This window comes from Cyclopterus lumpus, chromosome 6, assembly GCF_009769545.1.
Source record: "Cyclopterus lumpus isolate fCycLum1 chromosome 6, fCycLum1.pri, whole genome shotgun sequence".
Lineage (NCBI taxonomy): Eukaryota > Metazoa > Chordata > Actinopteri > Perciformes > Cyclopteridae > Cyclopterus > Cyclopterus lumpus.
The window spans coordinates 7,250,255-7,267,639 of NC_046971.1; the positions used below are offsets into that span (position 1 = coordinate 7,250,255).

Here is a 17,385-nt window from a genome sequence, read left to right on the forward strand (position 1 = left end):
TCCATCTTTGTCTTCTGCTCATCAGAAGTTATTCTCAGATCACGGTGTGTGTGTGCGCCTGTGCATGTCTGGCAGGGCTTTGTGCTGTGTGAAACTAGGCCTGGGGGCTGGGCCCACACCTTCTCTGGAGCTCCTGTAATTGCTCTTTTGGGGCCTTGTCTCTGGCTCTAAGCCCGTCTCCATCATTCTCACTCTGTCATTCTCCCTCGCTCTTTGGCCTCTCCCCTTCTTTCTTTTTTTTTGCCCTCACTGCGACCCCCTTCCCTCTCTTCTCTCCCTGCATGGCTCATTATGGCTGATCCCCACCTGCCCAATCTGGGATTTCTCTTTCCACACACTCGCATGCACACAGAGCCACTCAGCAGTTTTCAGAGCCGCCTGTCGCTTGGATAGTTTGTGTACTATCTGCTATAAAACAGCTTCGCTAATACTGTTTGGCCGAGAAATGGAAACAATAGCGCCGTCCCATTTTTTTCCCCCCCGCAAACAGACAGTTTCTCATATCTATCCTGGCTGTTTGGGCACCCATTTTTCATAATGCCCTGGTCCTTCAAGCCCCGGCTCCTGCCTCTTTTTTTTTGTATACTCTAGCCTCAGGCTCCTAACCACAGGCCTGGTCTTTTCCATTTCCATTCCAGCCCTCCTTCCAGCCTCTCACCCAGCTGCCTCACTATGCCTGTTCCCAGGCTAGGGGCCTTACTTTGAAGGATAATGGATCGGACCAGTTGCAGCTGCTCAGTAGCAGGGCACTATCATAGGAGTTATCTAAGGGCCTGAGTGGCCTGTGATGAATGGCTGGGAGCTGTGTCTCTCTACCGATCAATAAGCCACTAGCACACAGATGAGCTAGATGCCCCCTCGCTCTTCGTTTCCCCCATCCACACATACATCTCCCTCTCATAATCTCCCACTATGTTTGTGAACTTTTCCCTCCAATTCATGGCCTGAATTGGGCCATTGATCTTTTATCCTCGACTTGTTTTAAATAAAAGGCCAGTATCTCCTCTCCACCCAAGCATGCAAGGTTTCTGACAGCACTTATTGCTACACTGGCGGCAAAGCACGCAAACATTACTTTAGCCTGATCGAAGGCGTGTAATCGGAGAGCAGGGAAAACAAGGGGAAGAGAGTATGAAGCTGCTGCTGCTACCCCCACCCTGGAGCATTGCTGAGATTTCCATCACAAGGTTGATGCAAGCAGAGCTCCCAGGTGGATATGCACACTTATAATGCAGACAAACACACACACACGCACATAAACCAAACAGTCTTTCTGTCAAGGCTCATTGAGCGCAACTTGTCCCAAAGCACCCAAACAGCCCCACCCAATCTGAATTGAAATGGCATGCTGTCAGTTTACCCTGTCCTTTTGTGTCATTGTTGTGCACACGTGTACGTGAGGTCTCTCCAGACCACCAAAGCGTGTACGTTGGTATTTCTACTGCAGAACAACAGGTGTGCCATAGCTACTGTATGTAGTTTTTGATCTGCTTCTCTCTTTTGTTTTGCACTGCCGGCGAGGGATTTGTGATGAAAAGAGCGGACTGAAAATCTCTCTCTCTCTGTCTCCTCTCCAGGGACTTTCAGTTGTCTGTATCGTCTCTGCTTCTTCCTCGTCTCTTGTGTCTCGCCTCTCCTCCCACTCCTCTACCCTGCTAGCTCTGATTCTCCCTCTGATCTGCCGTTGTCTCTGTGACAAAGAGCAGACTTTTAAACCTGGTAATTGCATGTCTGCTGGCCAACACACTTGTTGCTGTCAGTGCAGCGGTGTGAGACAAAGAGGGCCCCTGTGGCCTCCATGGGTCTAACCTCTTCACCACCACCACCACCACCATTAAGGTGGGGGTGTAATAGACCGCGTATGTACATGTATGCTATGGGGTGCTCTCACAGTTGATTGTGTTTACCTGTAACCTTGAGCATCACCTCTAGCGTGAATGTGTGTGTCTTCCCAAACCTGGTCAATTCTGATACTTTTCACTCTCTCCCTCTCTCCCTAATCCTCTCCCCTTATGCAGAGCCCGGGCCCTTAATGAAGCTGGGGGTCAGCAGCAGTGTGCGGCTAATTGGCCAAGTTTGCCCGGGGCTCCGGCTGCCCGTGATTGAAGCGTCCAGTGAGGGCCCACTGTGCAGCCGCCACTGCACCCTGCTCTGTTCCACTCCAACAGCCAAGACGGTCACTGCACCCTTGTCTGCCGCTCCCTAGTGAGTAGCACCCGAGGTCCTTCTCTTTTCCCTTACACTCCCAATACGTTGTCCAGTTGTATTATTTTCATAACGAATAGTCCTCCGACTCTCACTCTGACTTTTCTCTGAATCACTTGTCCCCCATGTCATCCTGTGTTTCCTCTTAGAAACATTTATCTTTTGTGCCTCGTTTTTTCAAAACTTCTATCCGTCTCTTCTTTCCCAAACTGTATTTTTCTGTTCTTTTTTACTAGAGTAGAACACATTTGGTCTGAGCATTTTCTCACTTCCTGAGGCTTCTACCACCCTCGCACTCTTTCTCATCACTTGCCACTGTGGGATTCAGGCAATTACTATGGTCCCCCATTGGCCAACTGCCAGAAAAAAAAGACCCCAACAACTTCCAGACCCTATTTCTCGCACAATGGGCCCAACAGTCCCTGGCCAAGACGTACTACACTGCTCTCAGTTAACAGGAGAAGTTGGAGGCAATGGAGGGGGCCTCTAATTAATCGAGCCTCCACTTTCTCCTCATTAGGGAAGTCCTGGCTCCCATTGTTTGTCTGTCAGTACGACAGTAGAGGTAGCAGGGCGATAGTTAGCTCTGGGCAGCGGACTGAGCAGATAGGGTGTACAGAGCAAAGGATAGACCGTCATACAGATACAAAGGCAAGGGTCAGCCCCCAATTGCCACAGCACACCAATGAAAACACATTTTGTTTGTGATTGAACTCAGAAGTGGAACATTGCTGGCCAGTAAACAGTCAACACTTATGTTTGTGTGTCTGGAAACAATGGTCCACTTCAAGTCCTGCTGCTTAGGGTAAGTTATATTCTGTCAAAACTTGTATTTGCACCCCAGTAGGTATCTGTGCTTGTTTATTAAGGGCTGCAAGTAATTACATTTGCTCTGATGCTCATTAAATGAAGATCCCCAGCAATTAACTGCTGATATAATCATTTTATATAGACAGCTAAAAGCTTCTTCTGTTCATACTTCACTGAAGAGTGGGAACACGAGTATGTTGAATCAATGAGGGGACTGAAAAGGTGAGGAATATAAACATGTAATTGCGCTATATATATATATATATATATATATATATATATATATATATATATATATAGCACAATTACATGTTTATATATATATATATATATATATATATATATATATATATATACTCTGTATTTGCATTTATTCACTGTTAATCATTTCTCCCTAAATGGTTTCTACGGTGTACTTTAAAACCCAAAAGCTGCCACAAAGCCTCAGGACTCGCTGGTTTTCTTAGTTTGCCACACTTGTCCATCTGTGAAGGGTTTAGCTTGACAGACAACTTCTTTTCTCACTCATCTTCTCCATAATCAGCTGCTTGCTTAGGTCATAACTCTTGTGCTCCACTTTCCATCACATTTCCTCCAGTATGCCTGCCAACCTGCCCGCTGGTGCTAAAGAAACACAAAATATGGCTCATTTGAAATGTAGGCTACCCCAGGTGGTTCTTCTCGCTGTGCTGAATTAATAGGAGTTGGGTGGAGAATTGCGACTCAACACAGCACATTAAAAATTCACTCACTATTTTTTTGAGTTTTGTTCACTGTTTTTATCCCTTTGTTGTTCCAACGCTTCATCTCACATCCCAGAAGATGGTGTAAATGTCATGGTAATGACATGCTTTTTGGTATCCATGAGGATTAGGAGTTGTCAGTCATTTCTCCCATGAGGCTTTGCCTTGGCACAACCCCGGAGCAAAGAGGTATTCGGGGATGAATGAATTTGGATGCACAAGAGCAAACAAGTCTCTTATTCTTGTCGTCCTTTTTTTGCAGTTGCTTGCGCATCACTGGCCTTTTTTATATGCAGTGTTGCTTTTTAGATACTTTTGAACATTAATCAAAGCAGTTAACTTTGCAGCTCCACACTCTTATTTGTGTTGGAGATGCTCATTTAGTTTACCTTTTTGAAATGTGTTTCTTTGAAGGAGATAGCAAAAGATAGGTAAACAAGACCATTTTAATGGATGGTTATACCTTTTTGACACATAACATTTCAAAGAGCCCATAACAAATATTGTTTTTTGAAAAAGGCTCCCCATTTGTTTGGACTATTACTGACTGCGATACCATAATCTTTTGAAGTTGGTTCAGGTTAATAAAGTGATGAGGAGAAAGCTGTCCAGCATCAAAATTCCTTTCTATTTTAAATTAGTCAAAATTGAACTATGCATCTCCAGAGATGAGAGTGAATAATAAATTTGTCAATCTGAATCAAAGTGATGATCCTTACTTCAATGCTTGTGATCTTTGGACACTGAAATGTTCACAATGATTTGTCAAATGAGAATGTGTCATGTAATCTAAATCTCATTGCTATGATGAGGTCATTGTGGGAAAAAAAATGCACCTGTTGAAAAACGTCAAAGTTAACCTGAGAGGATTTTCTCTTCTCTTTTGCGGTGATAAATGTACAATTAAAACTCCAGGCTTTAAAAATGTATCCTCACCAAAACAAGGTATTGCAGTACTCTAAACAAAGCAATGCTGCTTGCCCCCTCCGGACATACCTGCCAGATGATAAACTTTAAACCACCGCAGGCCAACACGGACACGGGACCCTCATCAGCAATTACCATGTCTTTGCGGTACCGAAATAATATAAAACACCTTGTTCCTGACTCATCACCCCGCCTCCCCCAAGCTCCCCCCGTATCCAATATGGAAGTGCAGCCCTCCAGTTTTCCATCGCCCCCTGTGAATATCCAAGCTGTCGAGTCTGACTGGGCTGAACGTTTTCTTGCCAGGGCACAGTTGGAACAGATCCGGCCTCCGGGCCACATACACTGCTCCACTCCAGCCCCTGCAAACAAAGCCTTGCCCTGCGCAACTGTCATCTAAATGCTAAGCGCTTTGGATCGTTACGGTAAATTCCTTTTGTACACACGTAATAATTTTTTGAGACGGCTTGTCCTTTTTTATGCTTTACATGCTTTGCCATTGGTGAGCATGAGCTGCTGTTTTGTGATTCGTTGAAATAGTCTTTTGTTCGTGAACCAGGTGTATGATTGCAGAAATCTGTATAGCCGTTGCAGGTGCTTTTTGTGTGGTTCCCCTATTTGAGGATTATGGGTTGTTTTTTACTCAGAGGCATAGTTTTTGTAACATTATTGTAATGGTTGTCTTTCAGTTGATGTCTGCCAAGTTAATCTTCCATCTGCACCCTTGGGGGGCTGAGGAATGTGGCCGTCAGGCTTGACAGGAACATAAGCTAAACAGTCCAGCCCACTTTAAGGGGAGGCGCGTTGAGAGACAGACTCCAGACGAGCCTCTCAAACTGTTTCATATCAAATCCACAGACATACAAATCTCCACAATGATCTGCCAAGTTCCTGCAGAATTCACTGGAGCAGGGATTGCAGAATTTCACACCCCTGCCCTCTTCTCCCCCCCGCCCACCCCCCATCACTGGACGACTCTTGGCAGCACAGGGTGATGAGAAACATCTGTGTGTGTGCGTGTGTGTGCGTGTGTGTGCGCGCACGCACAAACAAATGGCAGAATACACTCACCAGATAAAAAAAGGGTGTTTTTATGGTGTTGTTTTTTTATTTTTGGAGGCATCTTTTACATGTCAGCAGATAAGTCAATTATTCTAACAGATCTCACAGTGGAATGAATCAAATATGAACATAGATGCAACATGCACACGGTTTTAGTAGCTCCAGGGCTGCTTTTTTCTAATTATCGATTCTGTTGGCAGATAAATGAGCAGCAGCAAGTGGAAAAAGAAGAGATGATAATGCACTTCCTTTGTAGCTAAATTACTTCCTGTGGCTGGCAAAGAGGAAGTATAGGCAGCCCCCTATTGGAATCATTTTCCTATTTCTACTCATTTTTCTTGACAGTAACCATGTTGTGTTTGCATGCTGACTATTATATTGTCATAAAAAAAAACAAGAAACAATGATTCAGCAGGTCACCCGGATGCTCCTGTGCAGTTGCCAGAGATGTGACTGCTCTGAGTCACAAGGTCTCTTTTTATTTGGGTGTTTTGAGCAATATAAATAATGAAATGAAGCCAGTAATTGGTGGTTCTTGGTAATTAGGACCAAGCTGTCAAATAGCAAAGTTGCAGTCTGATGGCGGTGCAGCAAGGGCAGTAATTACTATTATCTATGGGGGTTGTTGACACAACAATAATCCCATTCTTAACCAGGATAGGGGAGCTTATGTTTGCCGTCCCCATATTTAAGAGGTTCATCCACATTAATGCAGCCGACATAAATCCTTAAGTATTTTGAGCTAATGTCCACCAAGTAGCTAACACAAACATTAACGTAGAGGGAGACCCCCTGGCCTTTTGATTTTCTGCTTGGTGACAAAGCTTCTCCATATTTTTACCCAAGTTTAAACCTGCAAGCGGTGTGACGCCCAACCATAAACAGCATTATCAACTATCTCAGCAGGTTTTCTAATTCCCCTGTAATCCTGTCTTTTCATTCATGGATACCGCCTGGGTTATTCTGGGCCCGGAGCGTATCTGCCCGCCTGTCTCTGCTCCTCTGTGTGAGAGATTGGATTCCCCAACTCCCCTCTTGCTCCGCCTTTACACACACACGCACACACACTATTACACACACACACGCGTTCATGCCCAAGTGTTTGCTCATCGCTTGTCAGATTCCCATAGTGTAAGTGGGCTGGTCAGACCTGATGATATATAGGGTAGAGGACAAAGGCACCGTATACCGTTTAGGGGAGGATTCCTACTTGCAGATATTAACTCTCCCACGCTGAAGTGAAATTCTGCTCTTCCGGGCTCCAGACGTGCAGCATTTTCCCCATGAGATGAAGCAGGCTAATGGCCTCAAAAGCAGAGTACCCAGGTGACATTTCCTTCTCCTGAAATCCATACAAAGTAATGGCCCTGTCGGAGACTCGCATGACTTTATGCAAGAAAGTGTGATTATTGGGTGATTTGAAGGGGCCAGCTAGGGGACGTGAGGGTGAATAAACATCAGAGGAATTGGCTGTTTTCACCTATACTGTAGCACACAACACACAAATTGCATCAGCTCTGAATTAAACATGTGGCACGTCGTTGCTTGAGGCGTGATAGACATTTAAACATATTGCAAGGCAGAGAGAATTGCCTTTTCAGTAGGTTATTTATAGTTAAGACATTGTATTCATTTGATTATAATAAAACATCCATTAGATTCTGAGTGAACGGCATGGGGAGGTGAGGCCGGCAGAGTGCAGCTCAATGTAATAACAATTGTGCGTCTGCCCTAAATGAGCCAAGGAAAAGAGCGGGGTCCTGCAGATATTAGTTTCCTTTGTAGGGCTGCTCGGATCTGGTGATATGCTTCGTGAGGAGTAATAAAGAAATATATCTGTTTTTATTGTGCCTTGGCGACAGAGTTATGTTTAGAGCCTGTATAAAGAGCTGGAACACGGCGTAAAATGATATTATGGCCCATTAGGTGGGGGCCCGAGCTAAGCGTCGCTAGCGGTAACGGAGGACCGGGGGTAATGGGGCCGCGGCGTATTGTCTGCGATCTGCTCTTTCACTTCTCACTGATTGAATCGTCTACAACACTGGCACTCCATCTCCTGGGGAACCGGAGTAGACAAGGTGATTTTGGCTGAAGACATCATTCAGTCAAACCTGGGAGATAAGAGAATGGGTTGGGGGAATTGGAAAGAAAGCCTTCTGTAAAATGCAAAGGAAAGGTGACGTTTCAGGAATAATTGCTTGATTGTTGTGGGGAACCAACGGATACCAAGGTGCATAGATGTTTGGTTTGCTGTCCATAGGGTCTCCCGCAACAAAACAATAAACATGTTAGGTTTCTGACTGTGAACGGAGGAAAATATATCTGTTCTCCTGCTCTCCTCATTTGGTTCACCCTGCTTATGCTGCAGTACGGCCTTAACCAATGCTCCCAAGTCTCGTGACCTTGTTGCATCTCTGTTTCTTTGGTCTGGATCTCTCCAGATCTGGCATTCTACTGCTGGGGCTTTCCCCAGTGAACATCAATGGAAGGGGCTAGGACCATATTAAGGTGCTGTTCAGTCAGGCAGAACCTTTAACGTGCCCTTCCCTTTGGACCCACTCCAGTTTGACATAATGTAAGGATAAAAAGGGTCTACAATGGCTGAGAAGCAATGCATTAGCGTACTTAGCTCGAGGCTCATCTACACCCAGACCCTGCCTGTAAATTCAACTTCACCTCGAGTCCTTGTCAAAGCTACACCCTTCCAATGTTGAATAGGGGAGACATTGTGTTGAGCGGCATAGTTTATCTGCTCTCCTGCGCAGCCGGCATGGGGGCTCGGGAAGTAATCTAAACCAAGCAGGCAAAGAATTCCAGGCATCCTGAATGGAACCAGATGTGTGTTTTTGTTCCCTCCGTCTCATGCATGCTCTCGGTGACTTGCACTTAGGACACAGAGACATATGTGAGCGTGCTTTTGGGGGCATACACACACAAGCATACAATAACAAAACTCCTGCAGCACAGTCTGGCTTTCATAACAGAAGCTGATGATATGATAAGAAACGGAATCGGCCAGAAATGGCCACTGCAGGCTTGTTTATGTCAGCGTGGCCCTGCTCCTCCCCCCCCCCCCCCCACACACACACACACACACACACACACACACACACACACATAGATTACCACTCAGATTGTGATGCCTCCACATGTTTGTACATGTCTGGCTGTATTGACCAGAGATGAGTCTCCATCAGCATTTTCTAAACGGTTTTCCCTCTGAACTACCTAATTATTTCCGGCATACTTTTTTAAAATCTTATTGAAACCTTTAGAGCAGGGGTGGTACAAAATAGTGTGTGTGTGTGTGTGTGTGTGTGTGTGTGTGTGTGTGTGTGTGTAAAAACATGCCATTCCAAACAATTATTCAGAAATGTATCAAGGGAACACTGAAGCGATTATACAAGGGAGGGACGGATACCTGTCAAAAGTATAATTTATAGCAAGAGAAAAAGTTATAGTTAGACGTTGGCACAATGTCCAAAGGCAGAGTGGCTTATTTTTTCAGGAAATTCCCTCAATGGAAATAATGTGCCTCCATTTATAAGTCAAAGAATAAGGTCTAACTATTTACATGAATTGAGATGTTGTATCGTCCTTTTTTAAGATGGATGTTTTGACTGCTCATAGTAGAAGAAAGGACAGTTTGCCCCGTCAGTGAGCCACCAAGCACAACACCAGATAACTGGAACACCTAAGTTAAATGTGATTATTAATATAATTGATAATACTATAATATGTCAACATGTCTATCAAGAAAGGTACTACAGGTCAGTGTGATTGCCCTCTGAAAGCTATTTGCCGTATGTGGTGTTGTTTTTGGTCACATGTTGCTGCTGTAAAATTTGAAGTATTTATAAAAAGAAAAGGAAGAGAAAAAAAAAAAGTATCAAGAAATGGCATTACACCCACATTGCGTAAGTTTTGACCTCGAGGCCGTGGCCAACACACTTCGATGCTTCCGCCAGTGACACACAAAGGCTTTGCAAATCTATTTCACGTCCAAATTTGCGTTCCTCCTTCTTCTTGGCTCCGCTATACCATCAAAGGAAGTGGTGTTCAACGGCCGACGTTACTGCTGGCAGGAATGTGTGACTAAGTGTGTGCGTGCTTGTTGCCAGAACATGTAGGCCCGTATCAGCCATCACCACAGGAAATGACCAGCCTTTTTCTTTGAAGTCCCAGCAGAGTTTTTCATTATTCCTACTATCTCCAGAGACACAAGGCGACAAACCCGCCCCCCCTCCCACCCCCCTTCCTCTCTCTCTCTCTCTTCCATTGCTGATGCTCTGCACTCAACCTCCGCTGCTCCCAACTCAGAGCCTCGCCACCAAATGCTTGTTAGAATGCAGAACAAGCGCCTATTAGCATAGAGTATGGGAGTGCTGGCCGCCACAGGGCACAAACCCCACCACTACCCGCTCACTTCTACACAGCACACTTGCCTGAAAAGGCTGAGAGGGCACGTGTAATTGCTTTTTCTTCTCCCTGTGCAGAAACCCAAACGCAACATACGGGCAATTTTAAGATTCCCCAACCCTGGCCCATCCTTCCGCTTCTTCTCTTTCTCCGTTATTCCCACTTGCCTCACCGCTCACCTCCGCCCCCTTCAAACCTCTACTTCCTCTCCTTTACGCTCCTAGCATGTCAAAAATGTGTGGCGTGCGGAGATGAAATTAATTGGATCACTGTGTAGAAGTGTTCAGCTCCCCGTGGCGCACCGCTGTGTGAGGTATAGGATTGGCACGCGCTCGCCAGAATTCGCTGCAAGACCAAGAGTTGCTCCGCCGCCGGTCTCTGCCAATCTGGAGTATCCTACACACATGGAATCAAATCTTTTTCACACACACGCACACACACACTGCTATACCCCCCCCCCCAATAACACAAACAAACAGCAACTGTCTTTTCTCCAGTGGCTCATACAATATATATGTACAATTTTCAGAGCAGGAAGGCAGATGCCTGGTTCATCTGCCAGTAGGGCGCCTGCCAAAGCAGTGTGCCCTGGTTGGGTGTGGTTGAAATCTGGGTTAGGAAATCCCTCGTCGAGGTTATTACATGCAATAATGCTAATGAAGCTTTTGCTCCAGTAATGGCATTACCAAATGGAAATGCTAACTCTCATGTTCAAATTGAGCGTCACAATTTACAATGACAAAATCCTGACTAAATATCCAGTCCACTCGCATTGGGACAGTCTGGATTATGTGTATGTTAATGCAGGCTTTTATGAGATACAAAAGCAGAGGCTCTGGGCTACAATTATAAATGCTTAGCATTTTGTAACATGTGACTGTACAATACTGACTGTCTGTGCCGAAAACCATAGTTTGATGAATATGAACCTCTAACAAAACAACCAAGCTTCTCAATGTGTTTAAACACAAGCACCGATAAGGTTGCACTTTGTCTCTCTGGCCCTGCTCTTAAAATCTAATAAGGGCATCAATGTTTCCTGATTTGAGATGAGCAAATATCTGATCATAGAATAAACGCAAATGACAAAAGAAATTTCTAACTGAGCGTTCAGTGCTTTGGTCACACTTTGGTCAGAAGGCAACGAAGCACCGTGAGTCGATACACAGGCCTTCTCTGCCCAGCTCCATTATCTGCGTGGAGCCTCTCTTGTGTTGTTATGAATGCTTTCTCTGTTCAAAGGTTGCTATTTGTTCCCCCCTTGCTGTCTGATCAGTGCTGTGTGGCTGTGGCTTTTTGACTTCTCTGTTTGGCCTTCTCCCTCTGTCCTGCCGGCTGGCTTTGTCTGATTTATGACATTCTGGAGCTAATGGTACAGAACCGGGATTTGTGTCTGTGGTGTTGCGACTGGACCGGTGCCGGCTCATTGGCCTCCTCACTCGCTCTCCCCTCAGGATGAGGTGAGCAACAGAGTGAGAGGGCGGCCGGTGAGAGACTCTGTTGTTGATCAGCATCCCTGAGCTGCGACTCATTCGTCTTCACATAGCGCCCCCCTCCCCACCTCTCTCTTCTATAGGCTGGCGGGGGAGCCGACTCACCTTCAGACAAGGCCACCAGCACCAGACCTTGCCTCACCTTTCATCCCTTTTCATTCCTCACACTCCCCCGGCCCTTCCTCACACACTCACTCCCACGTACACACTCACTCCCACGTACACATTTCCCCAGCCGCTCTCTGTCCCTCTGTGTCGGCACTGAAGACCGGGGCCAGGCTGCGAGGCAGGCAGGGGGGCCTTGTTTGTGGAACTGTGTTAATTAGCCCGAGAATCTGTAGAACGAAAGCCACATTGTCTACCGCCACAAACCACCCCCCTCTCCCCCAAAACCCCTCATCTCGCTCCTGCTCCCTCTCTCCGTGTCTCTGGAGGTTACTTCCATCATGCCGCTTGCGTCGCCAGGTTTGTGAAGGATGTCGCCGCCAGCTGTCTTTTTCATGGACGGCTGCCAACCTCTCCCCATATCTTCCGTCCGTTGTCATTTCCTCGTTTATTCCCTTCTATCTATCTCTCTCTCTTTTCTCACCTCCCGCCGCTCATCTGTTAATGAACTCGATGTCTCAAGCCCGTTTCTCCTTTCCAGGCATGGCTCTGGGAGAGTGTTTCCTTTTAGGCAAGGACAGGGTGTTTTGTTGCCCTCGTTGGCACATTGGCGCAGTGGTACCAAGGTCGGGCAGGGCGGGTAGCGCCCAGGTCGGCAGACAGTCTGTGGCCGCCACACCATGCCAGCTTTGCAATATGTGTGCAGTGTGTTAAGTGCAAAACAGACACTCCATTTCTTGCTTGGGTTGGCAGCATGTGCCTTCTTCGGCGGCCTCGATAAAGGTCAGAAAAGCATGGGCAGACAAAGAGAGCTTTATATCCCATTTGAACAATGAGAATCCTAATCGATCGGCACATTCTGTGGCACCTTCCACTCTTTCCACCCGGCCCAGCAACATATTTTCTGCATGGTAGCAGTCCTGCCACGCTGCTTTCGCCACTGATTTGAGTTCTTTGCACTGTGGGAGAATTGTTGCAAAGTCCAATTGTGAGTTTTAGATAGAAAGAGATAGAGAAAGACAGAAGCAGAGCACGAGGCAGAGTCGACCATTGTACATGTGTCTGAGCCATTTAATGTAGTTGAAAGGATGGCTGGTGTTGCCCACACAGGCCTTTTCTGTTGCTAGAAACTTAGGATTTGTCTATCTGCGGGGTTTCTTGTCCATCTGAGTGTGAATCCATTTGTGTGCCTCTGTGTTTTAGTTGCTGAGTAGCTCTGTCTCCCCTGGTGTGCGAGTGCTGTTAAGCTCTCCTGCACTTTATTTGACCCTGGCCTCCTATGAGGTGTCATAGCAAGCCAAGTATAAAACAGATGTATGCCAAGACATGAAATTGCTCACACACACACCCACACACACACACTCTCTCACAGCCCTTTTGTTCACACAGTATAACTTTTGCTCCAGGGAATTCTGGCTTCATAAATTGAGCTCACTTGGCCTTTGATTGTATCAATTAATCTGCACTGGCAGTGCTTGATGAAGGACACACGGGGCAAAGCTAATAGTGCCTTTAAACCAGTTGCATACAAAGGATTTCCATATCATTAGTCACTCTGCAATAAATCTGAGAGGGGTTTTCCTGCTCTTCTTTCTCTAAAACTTCTTCAATGCGTCTTTGTTGTTTTGTGTTGTCTTCATTTGTCCTTCAACACCCCGAGACGCCTCCCAATAGTATTTCATCCATGGTTATATTGGATTTTGAAATATGGAGTTTTAAATATCCTCATTGATGAGCTACTTTGATACCCGTGCTAGAGAGAACTGATTCCACCATCAGGGGAATTAAGGCCTCTTTTGTACACTGCAGCTCCTCGTTGCCATGCAGAGCTGTTATCGTGCCTTCTCTCAGAGAAATAGAGGAATGGGGACAGAGAGGTGGGAGGCATCTTCTCTCTGATCTTGTGCCTCTCTCAGAACCATCTGTCTGGTGCTGGCCAGGCATTCTGCGCCGCTTAGCATTAGCACTTATACACATTTCTCACATCTAGCGTTTGAGAGGAGTCGTACCCCTCGCTGAGTTATGCTCGCCAGGAGATGGGAAGCGAGAGCAGATTGGGAGCCGGGCAGAGTTGCGGGAGTGATGGCTGCCAACGCTTCATTGACGGGAGGGGTGGGAGGGGTGGGAGGGAGGATCAGGGGCGCACATGATTGGTTGGATAATGGAAGGAGAGCTGCGGATTGGCTGTAGGATCATAGTTTGTAATCTGTATCCCAGAGTGGCTAATGGAATATGTTTGTTTCCAGCAGCTTGATAGTACAGCAAGCACCATTAACTCTGAATACTGCCTCGTATATGGGCACATCTATCACTCCCATTCGTACGCCGAGAGAACATGCATCAGCAACAGGTTTCACAAAGCAACTTTTGTAAAAATCACTAACTTTGTGTGATGAAAAGCCTCACTGATACCCGCACTGAACATGTAAAAGCACGCATTAGACTTTTATTCATGCCGTGTTTGCCACATAATGTCTGCTGTTGAAGATGGTATTGCTCTGTCAGTCACAGATGGGGGTTTAAGAAGTTTGGGGGGCATCGGCAAAATGATATTCACAGATGCTAATAAGCTACGCACAGTGTAGCACTCCTCCTGTCAGTTGTCAGTGCTAGTTAAGCTTCTGAGTCGTACAGCAGGATGATGTGGTGTTAAGTCTGTCTGCGCCTCTTTTTTTTTTGGGGGGGGGGGGGGGGGGGGGGGGGGGGGGGGAGAGATATCTTGGGGTGAGCAGCTTTTATCCAAGGCTTCCATTTCTCTTTAGAGGCTGGTGACTGACTCTCACCCCCTCCTCCTCGGTTCTTCGCTGCTGTGAAATGGAATTGCTTTCTCGTTCGTTAAAGATTTTCTTGTCGCTGCCTCGTACTTCTCCGGGAGTGAGATCACTTGAAATGGCTGAAAGTTCTCAAAAACCACTGGAGTATTATGGTGTGGCAGTAGCGCTGTGGGGGCGGATTGGTGAGCCAACATAAATAAGAAAAATAGTTTTGTTCCCCCCCCCCCCCCTCCCCCTGTTTTTCCAAATTAAATCTGTTTTGGGGGACTTTTTTCTTTCTTGACAACACGCAAATGAATTCCGGCAAGTTGTCGCTTTGCATTAAAGCATGAAGTGGCCTGCTGGTGTAAGGCAAAGCAATCCCTCTCCAGGTTGCCATGGAAGCAGATGCGTTCTAGCATTGGGCACCAGCCGTGTTGGTTCTGCCAAAACCACTGCCCACCTATATCCTATAGGCCTTTCCGGTGGTGAGCGGTTCAGACCGTCCAGTCTTCTCTGTGAGAACATTTTGCCCATTTTAGAAGTGTGCTGGCGTTTTTTAAACCACTGTTCTCATGTGTGGCTCCTTTCATGTGATCGCTCCCTCACACTTTAAGAATCAAACGGTAGAAGATAATCTTCATGTGCTCCGAATAATCCCACTCTTCTTGAATTATGTTTCTCTAAACACTTGTTTGCAGCGAATAAGCTTCCTGAACTTTTCTCACAAGAACCACCTCCCAACCCACCTTCCTCCTCCTCCATTCCTTCCATTTCTGCTCCACTTGCTCCCTCCTCATTCAGTCCAACTCTCATCATCAGTTCCATCTGCCCCCCTCCCCCCCACCTCAAAACAACACCACTGCTCCACCCGGTCTCCCACCCATGCGCCCGGCACCCACAGCGTTGGCGTACCAGTGCAGCGCTGCTCTGGGTGCTTGCAGCGCCAATCTTAATCACATTGGGTGAGCACACCTGTGAAAACAGATGTCCACCGGGGCCGGCATTCTGTTCCTCTTTAGGGTGGAGCGTCTGCGGATGGCTCTCCACCACTCCTCCCCCTCCTCTGCACAGAGTTTCTCAGGTCCCCAGCAGGGATGCTTGGCCCCGACACCCAGACAGGAAGGGCACACAACGGCATCAGGCCGGGTAGAGGAAGCACCGGTCCCCAGGCTTTACCCCCTGCTCTGTTTACTTTAATATTAGTCCTGCTCACAGATGATAATGAGAAAGTACGATCAAAGACACAGAGCTGCTCTTGCTCCCAAATGGGCAGACATGTTGATATATTATGAAATACAAGATCAATTATAAAGGAATTTGAAGCTGCTATCACCCAAGATCAGGTTTGTTAGTCCTTTTTATGAGAATTTGATAAACACCAGGTGTTGACCTTTTTAAAATGAACCGCTCAGATTGCGAATGGATCGCAGTCATAAGAATGGGCTTACACCGTTATTTGCCGTCGAGAGGCATTAGCGCAGGCATGCTAATTCCTCTATACGATTAAGTGCTTTATGATGGTATTAGCCAGCACAATGTTGTGTTTTGTATAATTATGTCCTTATCTGATGAAGCCATCTTTCGAAACCAGTGCTACAGAGCTGTGCTTTTGTCTCGAGGCGTTAGGAATAATGTACGCCAATAAATTGGTTTGCCAGATAACTACCGATGGTAATGAGTTAACCAGACAGAATGATCTGTATTAGTGATTTAAAAAAGGCAATAAACGCATCACTAGCCTTAGTAGAAAAGGATTATGTGATTTCTACCCTTTCCCATTTGCCGGTCTACCACCTCTGCCATTTCGTATTGCCGAAACCTCCTGGCTTCCCAATTTCATGAAGGTACCCAAGTGCCCCACCTACGGAGACACATAGGTGGCCAAAACCAGGCAGAGTCTCCACCCATGCTCACATGCGTGGATGCTTTTCAAGGTTGGTGCACCCGAATTACCAACAAAATTTACTTTCTCACTTTAATCTTCTAGGTTTCTAGCCATGCAGATATTTTCTATTTTAGTGCGTTAACGTTTTCTGAGACATCTGCCGCCATCCAAGCACAGTTTAGGTGAATGAGATTTCGTGTGTGGCGCTCACAGCAGTGAAGAAATTACATTTAGGAAAAAAATAAATGAAACCGCAGTGTCTCTTTCCAGAAACGGAGTCTCCGTTATGATGGATAATCCATCCCATTGGAACTACTTTCTACTAAAGAAGTAGTCCCTGTAGCCCAATTTGGATGGGATTTATATCTCTGTGAGTGGCTGTGGTGGGGTGATTCCATTTTTTACCTGCGCCAGTGATTTTAATCTGGTCTGGAGCGCATATGTCTGTGATTTGTCACCTCTTGCACAGTCATAATCTCAGCCCCAACTATCTCCTATTATTGGGCTTGCTGGTCCTGTCTGGAGAAACATTTTGCATTTTAAAAGTGTACATTTGAATTTATAAACATTAAATTATTAGCAACTAAAGAAGTAGACACATATTTCCTTGCATGACTAATCACTCATTAATATCAGTCAACTTGTGCAATGAAGGAAAAACTGAAGAAAAAAAACATAATGAGACAACGACTATATTGCTACTTAAATGAGCCGTCGTGAGGTCATGTTGCAGGTGATTGTCTTTGCTGGTTTACCTTTCACATGTCAACCAGTTTGCAACTGTATGTGTTCAAAACTAAACTTCAAGAGATTATAATATAGGAAATAATACTAAGCTCGTAGGTGATGAAGGTGATTTTCCTGCAGCTGTCTCTCTCAAAACCAGCTCCGGCAGTTAGCCAGTTGGTCAAAGGTCGTCCGAAACAGCGACATGGTAAAAGGAGAAGTATTCTATTACCCACCCTTCACTTCTTCGTATT

The 17,385-nt window shown here is 46.0% G+C and overlaps 1 protein-coding gene across 3 annotated transcripts in view; it reads left to right on the plus strand.

Moving 5' to 3' along the window:
- Nucleotides 1-17,385, plus strand: part of plxnb2b (plexin b2b) — a 106,873-nt gene that overhangs the window by 20,992 nt on the left and 68,496 nt on the right. For 2 of the 3 annotated variants that reach the window (XM_034535592.1, XM_034535593.1), the window contains exon 2: nt 2,019-2,205. The exons of the other annotated variant lie outside the window; for it this stretch is intronic. The gene's annotated coding sequence lies outside the window, so the exon portion shown is untranslated. The remainder of the gene's footprint in view (nt 1-2,018; nt 2,206-17,385) is intronic. 3 annotated transcript variants of the gene reach the window in all.